The following is a 22,077-nucleotide window of genomic DNA, read 5'->3' as shown; positions in this document are numbered from 1 at the left end:
CTGCGTGAAAAAGTAACCCCTTTTAGGTCCAATTTTGTATCTTTTCCTCTCTCACCTTAAACCTATGCCCTCTAGTTTTGGGCTTCCTTACCCTGGGGAAAAGACCTTTCGTTATTCACCTTATCCATGCCCCTCATGATTTTCTAAGCTACTATAAAAGGTCACTCCTCAACCTCCTATTCACGATGAAAAATAATCTCAGCCCATTCATCCTCTCCCTATATATATCAACATCCTTTCCCTAGCTCTTTGTTCCCCCACCCCATGCCTCCAAATTCATATTTTATTTGTTATTTAGGTAGTTCTAATAGCACGATGGTTATGGTCTTGTGTGATCCCATGCCAAGTAAAATTGCGCAATAAAAATGGCACTGCAATTGCGTTATAGCCAACATACGTTTTCCCCCACCCCACAGAAAAGACCTTGTCTATTTACCTTATCCATGCCATTCATAATTTTATAAATCTCTATCAGGTCATCCCTCAATCTCCGTGGAAAACAGCCCCATCCTGTTCAGCCTCTCTCTGTAGCTCAAGTCCTCCAACCTGGCAACATCCTTGTAAATCTTTTCTGAACCCTGTCAAGTTTCACAACATCTTTCCTGTAGCAGGGAGAATTGATCACAAAAGTGGCTTCACCAATGTCCTCTTCAGCCACAAAAATTCCTATACTCAATGCTTCGACCAATAAAGGAAAGCATTCTAACCGCCTTCACTATCAAAGACCTATGAACCTGCGCTCCAAGGTCTCTTTGTTTGGCAATACTCCCCTGGACCTTAATTTTACTTTTTGGAGATATCATTTCATGCTGAGGACTTCTCTACCTGTCACCTCTTGTTTGGCAGTGAGCAGTGACAGACTGTTTGAGGAGACGATAGGATGGCGTGGACATTACCTGACAAAAACAAACATATACACGTAGACTGCAAGAAAGATCGTTGGGCAATACTCTGGAGCAGGGCTCTTGGTTTTAACAGCTGCCCATTCAGATTGGAGTTGGGCAGGTTATAAGCAGCTCAAAAAAAAAACCCACAAGAATGTTGAGACATAATCTAATTTCAATTGAACTATGCCTCCAGAGAACTGACAGAGCTGTGAATTCCTCTCATGTTAGAACCATTGTTGAATACTACAGATCAATCAGAAAAACGGCAGCCATCTATTTTCATTCCATTCTTCAAGAATGTAAGGTGACATAGAAAGTGTTGACATACTGAAGAAAGAATTGCCATTTACAGCACACTCTTCACAATGTCAGGTCTCATGGTCAAAATGATTTGCAGTGAATGAACTGCGCTTGAAATGTAGTCACCAATGCAATTTAGGAAATCAAGATAATTTGCACATAGCAAGGTCCCCAAACAGCAAACTGATAATACGCGGCAGGATTATGGTTTACTTATGCTCAGGGATAAACATTCATCTGGCCACTCAAATCTTTAACATCCACCTGTGAAGACAGAGAGGGGCCTTGGTTTAAATATTTAAACTGTAGGATGAACACTATAGTACTCCCTCAGTACTGCACTGGAACATCGACCTTATATTTACATTCAAATTTTGGGAGTGGGACATAAAACCACATCCTTCCGGCTCCCCACTGAGCAGTGAGTGACACTGAAAATCACCTCTGCTAATGGGAGGAGGTAAACTGCTAAAAATAAATGGCGACTGCATTCTTTATAAATTATTGAGTGTGCTAAAAGCCTGCCACAAATGAGTCAAGCTTGTTTCTTCAATACCCTCAACTAGTTTCCACAACGATACTCCTGTAAATTCATCCACAGACACACCAGCACAGAGCTGGTGAACTGAAGGAATTAATTTAACTTTTACAGGCTCTTGAAAGACAATTCAAGACTTGAGTTGATGCAACTTCAGCCAACACACACACACACACACACAGTTTAATGACTGTTTAATGATTTACAAAAACAGCTGAAGTCTAGCATTAATCGCCAAGAATAAAAGGCACTGGGTTTCTAGTTAATCTTACAAGAAGAGAAAAAGTGTGCTGTATTAGTTAGCACGAAACAAAAGTCACCTGAAATATGAAATAGATGAGGCACATAAACAGTCAGATCATCTTCTCTCATAATGAAGCTTGTTAAAGCATCAAAACAATCAGCTACTGCTAACTTAATGAGAGACTCTAAACAAATCCAATTAACTACAGCAGAACTACTTGTTGAATGGCTGAGCTTAGGGGGTACTGATACTTTAAGTAGGGATCTCTGAAGTTTATTCTCTGCATAAGTGTAAGCAGAGCAGCACTGGAACTGAAAACATAATTAAAAAGAGGTTAAGATGGGAGGCCACTGTACATGACGAAGGAGACAGCAATTTAAAGAGCCACCAAAAATAGATGACGCGGTGAATTGAGGGTAAATGACAGGAAGCAGGAAGAAATCCCCAAGTAGATGGGAGGAAGAAAGATCTTGTTAACAGGTTTTGACGTGTGTCCATTCCAGAGGCACTGTTAACAATCAATAACACTCATTCTATCATGTGACAGTCTCTTGGAAATAACTTCATGCTATAAATGAGATGGTTAAAGGGGGTTGAGGGGAGGCGAACACTGCAGTCAGCTCTTTTAAAAAGAAAATGAGAAAGGTTCGCCACAGACTATTCAAGGGGACTTTAAAACCTACCCAAGTGAATTGAACAGTTTGGTTTGTTACACCGCACAGTAGCACTGGATTTCCTTGCTGGATCGCCGATGCTTTACAAGCAGAATGGTCAACACTCACAGAATTCAATCTATTTACAATGTAGATGCGGTGGGGGCTACATTTAAATAAATATAGAGTTGGACCTGTCACAATTAGTGACACCTTTAGACTGGAATGATAGAGCGTCATCCCAGATGAATGACAGCTATCTTTTTGGGACAGTGATGGGCAGGAATGATCACGCTGTTGGATTTGCACATTTGGAAAGTTACTACGTGGATGCATGACCTGATGTTTACACACTTCTGAGGGGACGCAATTAGGGACAGAACTGCAGGCGGTGAGTGGACTACAAAAGGCAGCCAATGGAGGGGGCAAAGAGGAAGAAAAGTTGTGCCTAACCTAATACTGGAGTTACCATCGTCCACACCACATCTCTAGACTAGCCCAGTTTACACATGACCAACAAATCATGATGCTTCCTCGTAACCAGTTTGAGAGCTGATGTAACTTCCATCCATTTGAGTAGAAGGAGAAAACACATTGCAATTGAGTCAAATCAAAAATATTAAATGAGATGTACATGCAAGTCGATTTATTCGCCCAACATACAGTAACATGTTTCTCCCTGTACTATCTTCACTTCCCCCACCTCTTCCTTTGGAGACCACCAAGTCACCATTGCACAACCAGAAACACCAAAAGTTACCCCAAAAACTCTTCCGTGCCGACACTACTCAAACCTAGGAAGTGGAAGCCATGCAAAACTGATATGGTTGTTCAAAATTCATTTCGTGTTCTCTCTCCCCATAGCTGAAGCACCTGGACTCTGCATGTGCTGATGGTGATTACACAACAATCCTCTGCCCAACAGCCTCACTCAATTATCACAGTCATAGAGAGACAGACCCTTCAGTCCAACTTGTCCATGCCAACGAGATATCCCAACCTAATGTCAAGTCCCATTTGCCAGCATTTGGCCCATATCCCTCTAAACCCTTCCTATTCACATACCTATCCAGATGCCTTTTAAATGTTGCAATTATACCAGCCTCCACCACTTCCTCTGGCAGCTCATTCCATACACGTACCACCCTCTGCGTGAAAAAATTGTCCCTTAGTTCCCTTTCCCCTCTCACCCTGGACTCCCCCACCCCAGGGAAAAGACCTTATCTATTTACCCTATCCATAACCCTCATGATTTGATAAACCTATACAAGGCATGAAAAGTAAAGATAAAACACCAGAACAAATTGCACAAGCAGAAGGGCATTTTTTGCAAAGATGAATGTTACATGGAAGCATTGCTGAGTGCTGATTTTTTTAAAATCCACCTCTTTAATGTGGAACATTAATAAACCAAATGTGTTAGATCTCACTGCCGGAGCAGGTAGGACTTAAACCTGGTTCTTCTGCCTCAGAGGTAGGGACACTACCACTACGCCAAGACAGTTCGATGTTGCTGGGTGAACAGTTCACTTTTAGTTCATTGTTGCATAACACTGGATTTGCAAGGAAGGTAAAAAGGGATTATTTGATTCAATTCCTTGTGAAGTGGCCAATTCATTCTGCAATCAATACCAATCAACAGCCTGGTACCTTATGAGAAACCAGAAGTAGTGTTTAAAGACATTCTCTGGCAGTATGTTGCACTGGGCTTAACCTGTGTCTTGTTTCAATTTCAGACTCTATGTTAAGGGTTTCACAAGACAAGCCCTGGAATCCAAAGCCATTAATTTCCGGACTGGATTGCATTACGCTGCCAAATAATCCGCCAAACATTAGTCCACTAAATATTTGCTCACCCATGAAACCCACTCAGAGGGCTCATGAATAACTCTTTTTAATTTCGGTGACACAGTCATATGCTGCTGGAAAGGGAATACATTTTAACCTGCATTTCAAACGTTAATGTGCTCCAATATCCAGCACTTGGCTGACACTGTTCAAGATGTTTGCAACATATTCAGAATTATGTTACCAGCTGAATGAGGAAGAGCTGGGAAGATACTTGAAAGGAGTATTAACAGATTAGTTCAGCTGGTTAGTGGTGGGGAGGTGGGGGGTTCAGATGGAAAATCAAATTCTGGATTTCCCACCAAATACTCCCAAGGCCTGAACAACGAGAAGCCGCTACACTCAGGCTCACTCTGCACCAACCCTCCAAAGAGCATCCCACCAAGACCATACCCCTCCCACCTTATCCCCCGACCCCCACATCGCCCATGGCTAACTGCACATCCCTGAACACTATGGGTAATTTAGCCAATCCACCCTGACCTGCACATCTTTGGACTGTGGGAGGAAACCGGAGCACCCGGAGGAAACCCACGCAGACACGGGGAGAACGTGCAAACACCACACAGACAGTCGCCGGAGGCTGGAATCGAACCTGTGCCCCTGGCGCTGTGAGGCAGCAGTGCTAACCACTGTGCTGTCCCTGCCATACCTTTCTGAAGACAAACAAAACGACTGTGGCAGAACAAAGCTCTTGGTGGAAGCCCTGGATTGACAATGGGGAACATCCAGCTCATCTCCCGGCTCCAGCTTCAGTTGCAATGCCCCTTCAACCAGGGCATCGCCAGAGTGCGGCACATTGTTTAACACCACCAGGGATTAACCTCCATGTGGACAGACTCTAACTCAATACTATTGGGACTGTTACGCCCCTCTTCGCAATCAACAGTAGGGGAGGGGGGAGATTCAGTGATGGGTTGGGAAACACTTGCTGAATCTCCCCTCCGACTTTGCTGCAGTGACTATTAGCAATATTTGTCCAGGTTAACATTTCAAGTCTATTCACCATTCTCGAGAAGTTAACTCTGCTTTCTCTCTCCACAGATGCTGCCAGACCGACTCTCTGTTTCTCCAGCAATTCCTGCTTTTGTTTCAGATCTCCAGCACCCACAGGTTGACCTTCCACGTGCTTCACGTTCGGACTGGGTTTGTAAAAGCGCTGGCAAGTGAGCACTGCCTTGGACCCTGCGTGGGACAGCACGGCTCGAACGTGCTCTTGCCTCCCAGCTCGGTGAGGAACTTCAGGTGCTCAGTTACCTGTACCTCTCCCAACCAGCCTGCCCCTTTCCCCTCAGCCAGGGATCACCGTGTCCAACGTGAAGACTTCCAGTGGAAACCAAAGCAGTGGGACCATTTTGTTCCTGCAATTTAAACAAGAGGGGTTCCGCAAAACTGACGGGCTTTTCGGCCAAGCAGTAAATCAGTCACCGGGAGGCGGGATGGGAGGGAGTTAGTCAGTCATTCGGAATGCATTATGGGAAAGGAGGGGGGGGGCGGGGGGAGATTTCAACCACTTGGAATTGGATTGTACTTGGCTGAGGGATGGTGCTGGGGAAGAACAGACAGGAAATTTGGAAGCTCAGACTGGCACAGGATGCCACCCTCGATCAGACAGACAATCAACTCGGTGCCCACGTGAACACACAGGCACAGGCAGAATCGACGGGCTGGATGGGAACCACATCACAGACCAGTCACCTTCTGTTTGTTTGGGTGTCTCTGTACAGCTTGAGACACTGGAGTTTCACAAGAACTCAAGTTGCCCAGGACAGCAGCTGTGCAACTGACTTTGACCAGATTATTTATTTTAGGATCTGTAACAGAATGACACTTCTGCTCTTATGAAGCTGCTCACCGGAGTCCTTTTAGTGAAAGGCTTGCACAGGTTTTAAAAATAAAAAAGGACACACACTCTTCCGACCAAGCCAGTGCAATGTCTACAACAGGAAAGTTTCAACATTTGGACCTTCCATAGTTTGGATTAAGGTGAGGCAAGTGCCTGATTTCCCAGGGCTAAAAACCTCGCCAAGTGACAGGAGTGTGAATCCACTCCATTACCTACACAGTTCTGGTTGTAGGAACCTGTGAAAAGGGGTATCTTTACATCCTCTGCTTGAGGGGAGCGTATGTGAATTGGTAGCCAGAATTTATACATGGCCAGTCCAGTTTCGTTTCTGGTCAATGGTAACCCATCCATGATGTTGACAGTGGGATTCACTGATGGCAACGCCGTTAAATGTTGAGGGATGATGGTTAGATTCTCTCTCATTAGAGATGGTCACTCCTTGGTACTTACATGGTACAAAGGTTATCTGACCCTGGTCAGCAGATATTATCCAGATATTGCTGCATTTGGGATGTGAATACTCCAGAGCAGCAGAGTGTAATACTGGTGTAGTTTTGTAGCCACAGAACCACTCTCAGCTACAACACTAGTGCACTACACTAGGCTAATACCGTGGCTACTAAAGCTGGTTAGATGCTGGGAATTCTATCCTGAGTAACTCACCTCCTATCTTCCGCACAGTTTATCCACCATCCATGAGGTTAATGTCAAGAGTCCAATGGAATACACCCTTTTGCCTGGATAAGTGCAACTCCAATAACTCTCATCCAGGACAACGCAGACTGCTTGACTGGCGTTACATGCACTCTTGGCACATAGTGGCAGTAGGTGTGTACCATCCACATGGTACATTATAGTGTCTCATCAAGGAACCTGTAGCAATACTTTCCAAACAAATGACCATGATGAGAGAAGCTCAAGGGCAGCAGGTAAATAGAATACCATCACCTCCAAACCCCACACCATCCTGACTGAGAGGGGATCTGATTGAAACGTATAGGATTATGAAAGGATTGGACACTCTGGCAGGAGGAAACATATTTCCGTTGATAGGGGAGTGCCGAACCAGAGGACACAACTTAAAAATACGGGGTAGACCATTTAGGACAGAGATGAGGAGAAACTTCTTCACCCAGAGAGTGGTGGCTGTGTGGAATGCTCTGCCCCAGAGGGCAGTGGAGGCCCAGTCTCTGGATTCATTTAAGAAAGAATTGGATAGAGCTCTTAAAGATAGTGGAGTCAAGGGTTATGGAGATAAGGCAGGAAGAGGATACTGATTGGGAATGATCAGCCATGATCATATTGAATGGCGGTGCAGGCTCGAAGGGCTGAATGGCCTACTCCTGCATCTATTGTCTATTGACTTGGAAATATGTCACCATTCCTTCAGTATCGTTGGGCCAGAATCCAGGAACTCCCTTCCTAAAAGCACAGTGGGTGGCCTTAAAGCTCAAGGAGCACTGTTATACAAGGCCAATTGGGGGGGGCAACAAGTTCTTCCCTAGTTCATGATGCTCACACCCCAGGAAGGAGTGGGAGAGAAAGGACAAGACCCACGAGGGAGATATCAGGTTTAACAGGACACCAATCCCACTCCCCCTCCCACCCCAAGGGTGGGTAGTGACCAAAAGGCAGTGCCAAAGGTACTCCTGGGCAGGAGGAATGTGGACAGGGAATGAGCTCCTTCTTAAATCAGTGTAGTAACTACACTGGGGCAAGTGTGAATACTATTTCACTGTATGCCCCCACCCCCCCTCCAGAGCCCCAATCCAAGGAATAAAACCCACTGGAACGTTCCACTATTCCCCTCAGCGTGGATGACTGACAGGACCATTGGTGATCAGGTCTGACACAGGAAATTCCAACCTGGTTAGTCCACTCACATTGTGGCAGTGAGACCATCTTGAGTCAGGACCTTCGTGTCGAGAAAGCAAAGTGGGGAATTCTGCCTCAAAATTTCTTTAAATCATCACATGCAACTCAGCTCTGTGACCTCTCTCGGCCATTGCTGAGCACGTTGACTTCAGGGCCATTGAGCTGACAAGGATCACTCCTGGAACATTATCGATGACCAGCCTCACCTGCCTGCAGTAGCGAGCGCACACTCGCCAACTGTAACCGAACAGTAAAATATTTATGCTGCTGTCATGCAGAGTTCATCTTTCAACAAGAGTTCGAAATGAGTCCATAAGTGAATGCTTCTAACTCTGTCTCGGTCTTCCTGACAGCTTGGGAAGGATTAAATCTGCCACTAACAAATGAGTACATGCATGGGTTTCGGGTCATTGGTCAAAACCACCCGAATCCCTTCAAATCATCATCAACTCACAGGACACACACAGACATTCCCTTCAAGTGAATCAGTCCTGAGCAAACTGCAATTTATTTTTCTCCCCCCCAGTGGATACCAGATGGCCACGATGTGACACGCAAGAGATCTCAGGAGAAGTTCGATTCTCCCTCAGATCAAAGGCTCATCTCTCTGCATTACTGCAGCAGATGGACTGGACAACTCAAAAGGCTCCATTGGAAAAGGAAGCAAGGACAACTTGAAACTCTACCGTTGCTAGACACAAAAGCTCAGGGAAAAAAAACAAAATCGAAAACATAGCAACAGGAGTAGGCTAATCAGCCAGCCCGGATCGTGGATGATTGAAAACTCCATTGTCTTTGACCCACCTGATCACTCTATACATCACTGACCGACGTTTGAAGACCAATCTTTGCTATAAACATACTCAAAGGCTGAACCTCAACAGCTCTCTGTGGTAGTGAATTCTAAAAGATTGAGAAACCTTGGAGTAAACAATTTCTTGTAGTCTCAGACCCAAGTGACATTCCCTTGGCGTTTAAAATGGTTTCCCCTGATCTGGATTCCTTAGCCAGAGGCAATGTCTTACCTTTATCTATCCTGTTCCTTCCTTTATGTATCTTGCAGGTTTTGAAAAGATTACTTGTCATTCTTTGAAGTGCCAGACAATGCAGTTTGCCCAATTTCCCTTAACTACCAGTAGATTCATTTTTGCCATTAAGATTTGGGAAAAGGGAGGGTGGAGTGGGATAGTTAGACAGTGCTACCAAAGAGCTGGCAGAGACCTGACAATGGAACAAAAGATCTCTTACTTCACCACATCACCCCACGATTCGGTAATCTAAACATTTTTAATATTTTCACATTCATTTAAACTTCCAAAAATCTCAAGAAACATGACGGTGTTTCAGAAAAGGAACTGACAAACAATAAGATGGCTGTAGACTTTGCTCCCCTTAACTATTCACCCACCCTCCCCAATATAGTGTTGCATGGAGATTAGACACCTCTATTCCTGTCCGTGCCAACTAGGTTTTAGTCAGGGCAGAAGTGCGAGTATTCGAATTGGACTTTCTTGTCCCCCAGACTAAGATTCCATTTCCATGCCCATATTTGCTCAGTTCCAATGTGACACGGTCATTAGAGTCACCCAACTCTACCAAAGGCAAACCCTGGGAAATCTTCAACATCCGCATATTTTCTCTCAGCCAAGAGGGAAAAAAAAATGAGAAAGGCCTAAAAAATAATTTACAAGCAGAATTCAAGATGGGGGAAAGAAACGACTTGTTCTGGGATCAGGTTGGTTCAAGAGAGCGATCCATCAGGGAGAGATGGATTTCAAGCTTTGAACCTCTTCAATCAGTAGGGAGGTTCCGAGCAGGAGGAGCTAGGAGAGAACACTGGAAACCCCATTGTGTGATCTTCCATCTCAATATTTAGCAACACCGTGTAGCTGAGGTACTCTCAGAGCTCCATATGATAAGTGTTGGAAATGTATGAAGGGGAGGACAAGGGAATCCAACTCATTATAAAAGGTAGAGTTAGGGGTCAACAAAAAGGAAGCTTCAATGGATGGATAGCAGTGCTTGCCACATACAGGGAGAGGAAAGCTCTGAATGACAATGGGAAGCCAGAAGATTAAATGGAGAGGAAAATTATCCATTCTGGTATGGTCTAATTATCTAAGGAGGTGGAATCAGAATCAAAGAACACTTGCAGTGGAAATAGAGACCGCACCGACCCTCCAAAAGTGCAACCCACCAACCCCACCCTATCCCTGTAACCCAGCATTTCCCAGGGCTAACCCACCTAGCCTGCACATCCCTGGACACTATGGGGCAATGTGGAATGGCCAATTCACCTGACCTCCACATCTTTGGACTGTGGGAGGAAACCGGAGCACCTGGAGGAAACCCCACGCAGACACGGGGAGAATGTGCAAACTCCACACAGGGAGTCCCCCGAGGAGGGAATCAAACCTGGGACCCTGGCGCTGTGAGGCAGCAGTGCTAACCACTGAGCCGCCCTTACATTCTGCCCTGGTCGACAGGTTGACTAGCCATGGGTTGGAGTGGGTTTCAGCCAGCTCTGTCATTACAGTTTATTTAAAGCTAAGCATTTCTGAACCCTTCAGAAATTAAAAGGGAAAAAAAAAAGGTGCCACACAGTGAAGAACCTACTTAGTACAAGGTGTGATCCACAGAGAAAGAAAACGAATGGCAAAAAAAACCCACATATGTGGCATAAAAAGGCAGGTCAGGTGAGAGACATATTCCCCTGAGCAGTAGGAACGTCATCTGGGTTTTTGGGGGGGGGGGGGAAGGCACCTTCCCAGGGAAAATGGACAGGATGACAGACATTCCAACATAAAATGGATCAGTGTTTCCGATTAATCCTGACAACAGAAAGGACGCAGGGGGAAAAAGAAAAAGAAATCACTAAACAATTTAAGATGGTAAATGATTAAATTCTAGTACCTGCCCAGCAACCACTCCCTTTGAAGTCAAAGCAGGCACAGCTCCCCCTTGTTACTAGAGCCAACATCTCCTCTCTCACTTTATCTGCCACAACTCCGTACACCATCTGAGGCTGCTATTAAAAAAATGATATCTAAACGGATGCATTGTTGTGTCCGAAAAGCTGCAACAAAGCTTCCAGATTAGCACTGGTGCAGAATTAACTCCATCCCAATGGCAGGGGCTGAGATTATAACAGATGAAGACAACGCATATGGCAAACACTAAAATAGCTGACAGAAATTGATAAAAACTTCATCGCGGGGCTGACAATGCATCAATCAAAGCATCAAATCTATTGCTACGTGCGCTTCAGAATTTCATCAGACCCTGCCAGACCATATTTATTGGGAAATGTGTGATTGGATGGACACTGTATTACCAACATTAACGATGCATCAGTCTCTTGAATTACAAGAAAAACAATCAAATTGATTTTTTATTGTATGTGGGGTTGCTCACATTTCATTTCATTTCATCTGCCTTCTTCAGAGACTTGAGCACATCATTCAGGCTGACACTCCAGTGCAGTACTGAGGGAATGATGCACAACTGAGGGAGTGCTGCACTGTCAGAGCTGCTACCCTTCAGACAAGGTGATAAATTGCAGATCCCGTCAACACCCCTCAGCTAGAAATCGACAGCGAGCCATGGGATCCTTTCAGAGGAACTCCCCCTCTCGCCCACTCCCAACTCCAACCTTCTCCAGTTGGTGCTCTTGGCAAGGTTTATTCCCCAATCAATATTAGAAAACAGATCAAGTCGTTATCAGAAACACAACCAGAAATGGCTGGAAAAGCTCAGTAGGTCTGGCAGCATCTGAAGAGAAATCAGAGTTAACGTTCCATTGCTCTCTGCAGATGCTAACAGACCTGCTGAGCTTTTCCAGCCATTTCTGGTTGTGTTTCTGATTTACAGCATCCGCAGTCCGTCTGGTTTTTATCCGGTCGTTATCATCCTGGCGTCAATGGGAACTTGCTGTGTATAAATTGAGTCGTGCGTTTCCTGCATGATAACAACAGCTGCACCTTCAAAAGGTACTTCACGGACTGTGAAATACTTTGGGATTAGCCTATGGCTATGAAAAAGGTGCTATAAAAATGCAAGTCTTACCTTTTCTCCCCTTCTCTCCTCACTCAATTACTTGGATAAACTAACCTTCCTGACTAAATAGAAATTTTGGGGGAGGGGAGGGTGACAGGAGGGGGAACGACAACAAACAACAATAAAAAAAAGCCTTGGGCTCTCTCTTCCTGTTTGACGTTGCACTGAGACATTCAGCCCAGGTGTAAAAAAAATTTATTAAAATTCAGTCGAGCTGACCCTTCCGGTCAGGGAGGATGTATAGCTGCTGAGCTGCACATGAATCGTTTTTGTTCCTGGTCCACATTGGGTTTGTAGACAAGGTTTGCAAAGTCATCCCAGCTCTGTTGATTAAGGGAAAGGTCCATGGAGAGGGTTGGCAGCACTTGTAGAGCTCGACTCAGCCAGATGCAATACCTCCTGCAGCAAGAGGTGGTAACCCTCTCCTCCACCAGATTCCAATTTTATGCTTTGAGTGGACTTCCATTGACGGGATCCAAAAGACTCCGATGGGCACACATACACCCACAGGACTCAACCAGGTTACAAAACGTCATTCCCCGTTAAAACATTACAGATGTTGCTGAACAGCTTAGTTAGCACCCAACAACACAACACAATAACTCAACTTCCATTTTTGTCTCTTCTGCACAGAACTCTCAAGTAACGACGAAGAGCAGCAACCGGCCGAGAGACAAGACCTTTCAGCCATCTCATCTTCACCGCCATGGCTTTCTGTGTTGAAGCTTCAACCCTTCCCTTGGCCTCTACCATTTACTCACACAAGACAGATAAAACATTAAGAAAGAAAGCTCTGATATTGGTTGAACTGGAGTGAGAAAAATAAGAGAAACTGAACAATTCTCTTTCCCCCTCACCAAATTTTGAATCTGAAAACCTGTCGTAAACATGTGTCGGAAAACAATGGTCAGTGACTCAACCGTAGGTGCCAGGTTAGTACGTTCACATTGGTCAACATTTCTGGATTGGTTTCCTTCAGATGAGACAATCAGATGTTAGACCTGGTGGCACAGTGGTCAAATACACAGCCTCTGAGCATCGCTGGAGCTGCAGGCCATCGAGTGGAATTCTGTACAGGAGGGGAGTCAGTTCCCAGAGGGTGGGATCAGAGGGACAGAAGACCAGGGACACAGAACCAAGGTGCAATCCAATTCTCCAGAGGCAGATGTTTAACAAGCCTAACTTGTAGCCATCGTTGACACATGCCAATGAGCAAGTTACAGATTCCATGAGGGCTGGGCAGGGAATGGAGTCTCCAGCTACTACAGTCTTGGGAATGTCATACAAGGCAAATGGAAATGCTACCATTCAAGGGTTGCAGAGAGTGAATTTAAATTTATGCAACAAACTGAACTGACTCTGGCATGCAAAGTTTTTCTTTGAATGCTGAACACATTGTGACCCCGATTAGACTTTTTATGGATACATACCAGTCCATGAAGCATTTCATAAATTCTGCAAGTGGCCCAATCCCGCACTTTTGAAACGATTTTTGTGCTTCAAACGATTATTACATTTATACAATGTGCAGCCAGCCCCAAAATTAGTCATTTTGCCTCCGCATTCTTATCAATAAATGTGTTTGCTCTCAGGAAGTCTAATCCCCCTGATACCTCTCTACTGATAGTCCTTTGGGATACCATTGTATTTGTACAATATAGCTGGGGGGGGGAGAGAGAGAGAGGGGGGGGGGAGAGAGAGAGAGGGGGGGGAGAGAGAGAGAGAGAGGGGGGAGAAGAGAGAGAGGGGGGAGGAAGAGAGAGAGGGGGGGGGAAGAGAGAGAGGGGGGGGGAAGAGAGAGAGGGGGGGGAAGAGAGAGAGGGGGGGGAAGAGAGAGAGGGGGGGGAGAGAGAGGGGGGGGGGAGAGAGAGGGGGGGGGAGAGAGAGAGGAGGGGGGAGAGAGGGGGGGGGAAGAGAGAGAGAGAGAGAGAGAGAGAGAGAGAGAGAGAGAGAGAGAGAGAGAGAGAGAGAGAGAGAGAGAGAGAGAGAGAGAGAGTGGGAGAAGGTGTGGGAGAGAGAGAGGGAGAGAGAGGATCATGGTTGCGAGTTACTGGTGAGACAGAGGAGTACAACGAAAGAAAGATTTCTACACAACATCCAAGTATCTTGAATTCACTGTAAAATACTTTAGGAGTTTAGTCACTGTTGCAGGGAGGCCACTTAATCTGCACAAAAGGTTCCTCAAATGACAATGGACCACTTTACAAAATGTCTGCTAATTTACACGTGATGTTCTTTGAATGATAATTGCTCAAAAGACCATCCCTTCTCCCTCAGTAAGGGTCGACCAACCTGGATTAATGTGCTCAAGTCGACAGAACTTGAATCTGATGTCCTTGCTCAGGAGTGGCAGCACAGATGAAGAAATGTTCTCACCAGCGATCAGAACGTACCACACAAACCAGGAAAGACATGGAGTGGGGAGACTGTACTTTGGACCAAGTCTGTCTCCACCGTGACTGAGCATTAAATACTCTACGGAGTGAAGGCTCAGGAACCCTACTGCCAAAAACAAGATAGTTGATTAACTAAATTCAGCATGATGGCGAGACCCGGTCTGGTTCAGTTAGCTGGTCCATCAATCTTGTGATATTAAAGAGTTAATTTGGTCTGCTGACCTGCAAGCAATTGAATGTCCCTGGGGTAGGGTGAATGTCCCTGTCTTACAGGTAGAATGTAAAGGTATTTATATTCCCATCCCCCCCCCCATTCAGAGCTATTTGCATGTTCATTACCATCCTCTATTCAGAAACCAATAAGAACATTGTACTTGGAATGTTGACCACACCCTGTAGTTAAAAATACAAATTGCAACAGATCTTGCCATTAAAAGGATGATCTACATTCCATTATCTCTGGAAATAATGGGATATTGTCTTGAGTGGCATGTGACCATGGGGGAGTGGCTGGGGGGTTGTCTTGTGGGCATTACTAACTATGATGTAAAGATTTGGTATAAAGGAAGGAGTGTCCCTTTGTTTATGGAGATCTCTCGGCACACTTCGCAAGCATGGTAAAGAGTATTAAGAGTTTCTCCACAGCTTGTACGGTACTTGCTGAATAAAATTTTGGTTGTTCACAGAAGTTGGCGTATTGCAGTTGCATCAAGTGTGTAAGAATGTCAAGAAAATGAACTTAATCTAACTGGCCCACTTGTCCAATTCTCTCCTCTCAACCCAGAAGCAGAGGCCCAGTTTTAGATGACGAACCAGAAAATGTTGCTGGGAGGATTTGGTTTATTTGCAGTGCTCCCGGTAAATTAACTAGACTTCCCATGCCCTTGGCCGAAGGTCAGTTTTGACTAGATGGTGAAAACTAGGCAAGATAACTTATTTATGGATCAGTGCTCTAAACAAGGTCAGTTAGCTGGACATCTGGTTTGCCGTACACACAGAGTGATGCCAACACAGTGGGTTCAATTCCCACAGCGACTGCGGCAATGCCGAAGGAGCCTCCTTCTCAACCTCTCTCCTCACCTGAGGGGTGGTGACCCTCAGGTTAAACCACCACCAGTCATCTCTCTCCCTCTCTCAGAGTAATACCATGGTCCAGTAAGCCGATGGCAACATTGACTTGACCCCAAATAAGACCCGCAGGATCAGAGAGAAGGGAGTAACAGAAGAGAAGAATGAAGGATGTTCCACAATTAGACACAAAGTCTAATGAAAGCTTTTTTTTGGACACTTCCTCAATGTTGCGCATGCAACTGAAGCATTTGGAGTTAAACTCTGAATTTAATCCAGAGTCGTGGGTTACATTTCAAAACCTTACTGCAAAGTCAGTAGAAAACAGGTCATGAATATTACAGTTACTTCATTTATAAATGAAACGTGGCCTCAGATAATCCCTAATCATTGATAACCATTCAGGTACTCAATGACATCTAACACGAGACAACCCAGTCAGTAATGGAGGCAAAATGTTGGGGATGCACTAGATGACAACTGACATTTCGACAATTAGCCTTTAATGAAAGATAACTGATTATCCCTCTTCATCAAACAAGGTGGTGGTCAGTCAACTGAGGATCTTTATTAGCCAAAACTGCAGCACTTGGAGACTCATCGATGCTTATAGAACAGAAGATGACCATTCAGTCCATTGTGTCCATGGAGGTGGAAGATCTGAATACACTAATCCTATTTTTCAGCTCTTGGCACATAGCCCTGGGCTCCACGCCAACCCAAGTGAATACCCAAATATTGTTTAAACGTTACAAGACTTACTGACTCAGACCAATCTTTCAGGCAGTTAGTTACACATTCTCTGTGCCCTCAGAATGAAAGACATTCTCATCAATGGTGTCTTAGCCTACAACCTTTTACCTTAAATCTATGCCTCCTGATTAATGACACCCCCCCCACCCCCCAACGCAAACCTGCCTCCTATCCAACTTATCTGGACTCTTGACAATCTTATACAGATTGCCCTCTCAATTCTTACTGTTCCAAGCAAAACAACTCCAGCCTATCCAACCTCTCCTCATAGTTTAGACCCTCCAGCCTAGGCAAACATCCTTGTAAATCCCCTTCACCGCCCTCTCTGGAGCTATCACATTCTCACTGTAATAGGACAATCAGAATTGCACGCAGTACGCCAGTTCTGGCCTGACCAGTGCTGAATAGAGTTCCAGCATAACCTCCTTGCTCTTGTATTCTAACTTTCAGCAAGTAACCCATTTGTCTTCATCTCTACCCATTCTGCACCTCGCCCCCCCACCCCCAGCTACCTTCACAAAGCTGTGGACACACAGACGCAAACTGATAGTTGGAAAAGAGACAGTGAAGAAATCCAATCTCAAATGTCTAATCATGTTCCCTTTTTTTGAAAATAAAGTGTTCAGCAAGACAGTATAAGAAGTGGAAGTAAAAATGTTCCAAATTTGGATTATGCCTTAAATCACGGAGTTCCCACAGTTGTTCAGACCTCCTGTGAGCTAGTTTTCAACATTCATACCCAGTAGTCACAGCTAGCCCTTGGGACTAGTCACAGGCATGAGTAGGCAGAAAGCAAGCCTGCCAAATACAATCATGCCTAAAAGGGATTTTGCTTCTTCAAAACAAAGACTTTTTTTTACAGAAGTTATTATACAGTAATAAGTGCAACTGATGCTCTCGATTCTCCTGCTTTACTGTAAGGCTGCTTATAATATGTTTTTGTTAGCTTGTGTACTCAGCCTCAGTATTAAGTGCAACTTAGACTGAGTCTACAACAAACTCCACAAACTGAGATGTGTCCAAAGATGTTCCGATTAGGTGGATTGGCCATGTTAAATTGCCCAGTATTCAGGGATGTCTAAGTTAGGTGCGTTAGCCATGGGAAATGTAGGGCTATGAGTAGGGGGATGAGTCTGAGTGGGATGCTCTTTGGAGGGTCTGTGTGGACTTGTTGAGCCAAATGGCCTACTTGCACACTTGAGAGAGTCTAGGAACTGAGAAAACCATACTATAGCAGCTTTATACTAGATCAACCTACACAGGGCAAAATGTCAATTGTTCACAATCAGGTGATTTTCTTTGAAAAAGTTGTTGGGTGGAAGTGGAAGTTCGAAAAAAGGTGCTCTCCTGATTAACCTCTATCTCTCCACAACTGGCAACTTTTTCCAAGCAGAGAGTGGTGTGTGTATGGAATGAGCTGACAAAGGAAGTGGTGGAGGCTGCTACAATTACAATGTTTAAGAGGCATCTGGGTGAGTATATGAAGAGGAAGGGTTTGGAGGGATATAGGTCAAATGCCGGCAAATGGGACTAGATTAATTTAGGATATCTGGTCGGCGTGGACGAGTTGGACCAAAGGGTCTGTTTCCGTGCTGAACATCTCGATGACTGTATGACTCTATAACTGGGTATGGACTGATTGGTGAATATCACTCAGGTTGAAGTGCTTTCCTTCCTGTAGTAATAACCTTGACTTTGTTTTTCCAATCACAAAGTGCTGGATAAAACTCAGCAGGTCTGGCAATGTCTGTGGCGAGAGGAACATAATTAATGTTCAGAATCCAGTCTAACACTTCTTTAGAACTGCTGAACTCAGCGTTAACTCGGTTTTTCTCTCTTCACAGATGTTACCAGACCTGCTGAGTTTCTGTCACATTTTGATTTTGTTTTAAAAAGGACAAGATTCCTTTCCCCAAAAGGACACTGGTCGATCAAAGTCATTGGTGCTGTTTGATGGGCATCATTTCTGATACTATTGTTCAATTCCAGATTTTTACTTTGGGAAGAGATATTCATTCATGGGATGCGAGTGCTGATGGTTGGAGCACAATTCTAATCCCACCAGCCAGTGGGAGGGAGATCGGAGTTGATGCATTCCCCTGCTAAAGCATTAGATCAGGCTTCTGAATTATTAACCCAGTGACATGATCACTAACCTACCATCTCCCTGAAGTCCAACTGCAATCAGAGCAGAATCAGCGCAAGATTTGAATTTATGAAAAATTGACACTTTTAAGGGTATGTGGTTTCTTACAGCTGAAGAACTTTAGAATATTCTGGCACATAACCGCGTGGCCCAACTGACCCAGGCCAGTCTCCATAGTCAGCATTAGCCTCCTCTCTCGTTATTTCATCTTACCCCATCAACAACCTCTTCTGCCCACATCTGCCTTCCCTTTAAATGTGTCGAAGCTAATCGCGCAATGCAGTTTTATTTTTGGTGATCAAAACATTGAGACAGGATGTTAAGGCTTATTAGATTTGGAGCCCTTTTGGGTTTTTTTTATTTAAAAAAAACGTTACATGATCTATCCCCACAAGATGTCATTTGCATTACTGGTTTGCATGCACGATTAGAAAGAAAAAAAAAAGTGTGATCTGGGAACTCCTCGGTGGGTGCCAAGGCTAATAAGGAAATGAAGTGGGGAAACAGAGAAACAGCAGCAGCAACTCTCCAGGGCACCAATAAGGCAAAGGATTAACAACGGAAAGGAACTTAAAATCCATAACAAATTGAGGGTTCCTTACAAGGAGAAAGTGAGGACTACTTATGCCTGAAATGCTGATTTTCCTGCTCCTCAGATGCTGCCTGACCTGCTGTGCTTTTCCAGCACCACACTCTCGACTCGGAGGGTCCCTTACAGTTGGTTAGCTTGGGTTCAATCCCCATGCTGGCTGGGGTTACCACGAAGAACTCAACTTCGCAAGCTCTCTCCTGAGGGATGGCGACCGTCAAGTTAAACCACCACCAGCTGCCTCTCTCTAAAGAGAGAGCGCTGCTCTACGGTGCTCTGGAGTAGAGGTTCCCCATAGTGTAGGGCACAGTGGAAGGGATGGCAATCCTGAATGGGAAATAGAAGGCGGGGAGGTTCCAGTCACTAGCTCACTCAGTTACGAACTAGACGCAGCACCTTATTCAGGTTTATAAAACCACAAGGGTCACAGCTAAGTTAAATAGTAAAAGACTTTTCCCTAGAATGGAGATCAAAACAAGGGGGTATAGGTTTAAAGAGGGGGGGGGGGGGAGGGGGAAGGATTTAAAAGGAACCAGAAGGGCAACATTTTCACGCAGAGGGGTGGTGCATATGTGGAATGAACTGCCAGAGGTGGTGGTAGATGCAGGTAGTGTTACAACGGTTAAAAGACTCTTGGACAGGTATGGAAAGGTTTGGAGGGATACTGACCAAATGCAGGCAAGTTTAGTTTGGGAAATGGCATGGGCAGGTTGGACCAAAGGGACAGTTTCTAAGCCGCATGACTTCGATGATTAGGCTATTCAGACTGTTGAGCCTTCTCCTTCATTCAATTAGATCACAGCTCATCTGTTTGCGTTTCGACTTCCAGATTCCCATCTTCCCCATATATTCCTCAAATCTCCATCAGGAATCTATCCACCTTTGTTGTTAAAGGATTCAATGTGCCCCTTCATTAGCCACTACTGTCCGATGCAGAGAATTCCACAGACTTCAGAAAAATATTATTCTGCTCACCAGTCTTAAAAAGGTGCCTTTTTTTCCCCCCTCTAAAGCCATTCCCTTCCCCAGTTCTGGACTCTCCCACAAGAGGGAGTTCTCAGTGAATAGTTGGAGGATCAGAGACAAAAATGGTGCCAAGTTGTGGTGAATGAGCTGAAAGGGATTGGAGTACTACTCAACTAGGTCTTAGCACCCAGGGGAGACAGGCAGTAAAGTTCAAATTAAATCCACCTGAAGGACAGGGTAAAACTGAACTGTGATGCCCCGCAGAGTTAAATAGCCTTTCGACACAGTCGACTGCTGGCCAACTTGACAGCTGTAGAACTGTAAAGCAATACGGAGGCCCTTCAGAAGAGCAACAGAGCTGAAAATAAATCAATTAACGTGCGAATGTCTTAGGTGTGGTAATCACCTTAAGTCAGAAGGTGGTGGGTTCAAATCCCACTCCAGCCCATAACCCAGGCCAGTGGGTCGCTGCAGCATTGACGGAGTGCCACATCTTCAAAGCTGCTGCCTTTTGCATCAGGTATCATACCAAGGAGGCTGGCACCACTGCCTTGCAGCACTAGGTATCTGGGTTCGATTACACCCTCAGGTGACTGTGTGGAGTTTGTACATTCTCCCCGTGTCAGCGTGGGTTTCCTCCGGGTGCTCCAGTTTCCTCCCACAGTCCAAAGATGTGCAGGTTGGGTGGATTGTCCATGCTAAATTGTCCTTAGTATCAAGGGATGTGTAGGTTAGGTGAATTAGCCTTGGGAAATGCACGGTTTCAGGGTTGGGGAGGTCTGGGTGGGAGACTCTTCAGGTGGTCAGTGCAGACTCGATGGGCCAAGTGCCCTCTGCCTGCACAGTCAGTATAAAATGAGTCTTATTGCCCTGGTGACAATGAGCTGGGCTGTTTTCCCATTGTCTTGGCCAACACTTAACCCTTACATCACCACCAAATTCCAAACAGATGACTTTACCTCAGCGCTGTGCATGGGATGCAAACACTTCCTCTAGCATTAGTCTATCCAGACCGACCATGCCCCAAAGTACTATGTTGGCTGCTTTGAGATGACAAAAAGCCAGGAGGGAGGAGACCAACTAACAGGAGACAGCTTCGAATGGCGAGGCAGACTGTAGTGTCAATGAAGTATGACAGACCACCCAACAGTGATGTGAAACTGCTCCACGACTGGGCGCCCTGACAAGTCCCTGCACAGTTGGTCTCTCAAGCAGCAGAGAGCACCACACATCCTTCATCTGGGCTTTCCCGGCCAGAACCTGCCTTTGTAAAGCAACCTTCATCCTCTGGAAGAATTCCTCTTTTTTAAAGAAAAGAAATACAGTGATGCGTTTTGACAGCGTGTATTAGTGGTTTCAATGATGCCCATTTGCTACTAATTACTGTTTACTGGTTATTAACAGGAACAAGGGATAAAAGCAAACATGAAATTCAATACCTTCATCCCTGACTTTGAGACACAGACTCAGTAGGGAAAGGAAAAAATAAACCATGACATACAAAATAAAACCCCTACCTGAGTTCTGAAAGCCAGTGACTGCTTTAATCCAGTGTAAAGATTTACAAAGTGACAACTAAGGCAGATTTATGGTAACAGATTGAATACAAAGCCACACAAATACAATTACTAATCAAGTACAGCAGTGCAGTGGTCATGTTTCTTGACTAGTAACCCAGAGGCACGAACCAATGATCTAGAGACGAGTGCTCAAAACCCACCGCTGCAATTCTGAAACTTCGATTCAATTAGCTGGATCAGTCCGGAGTTTATATACCTTTGCTTTAAAACAAAAAAGGTAGCATGTGATGGTGAGGATGAACCACCTGGATTATTGTGAAACCCATCTGATTTACCGATGTTCTTTAAGCAGTGTAACCCTGCTGTCATTATCCAACATGGTGGGCATGCTA

Source organism: Chiloscyllium punctatum, chromosome 13 (assembly GCF_047496795.1).
Source record: "Chiloscyllium punctatum isolate Juve2018m chromosome 13, sChiPun1.3, whole genome shotgun sequence".
In the NCBI taxonomy this organism is placed as follows: Eukaryota; Metazoa; Chordata; class Chondrichthyes; order Orectolobiformes; family Hemiscylliidae; genus Chiloscyllium; species Chiloscyllium punctatum.
This window is presented reverse-complemented; position numbering follows the sequence as displayed.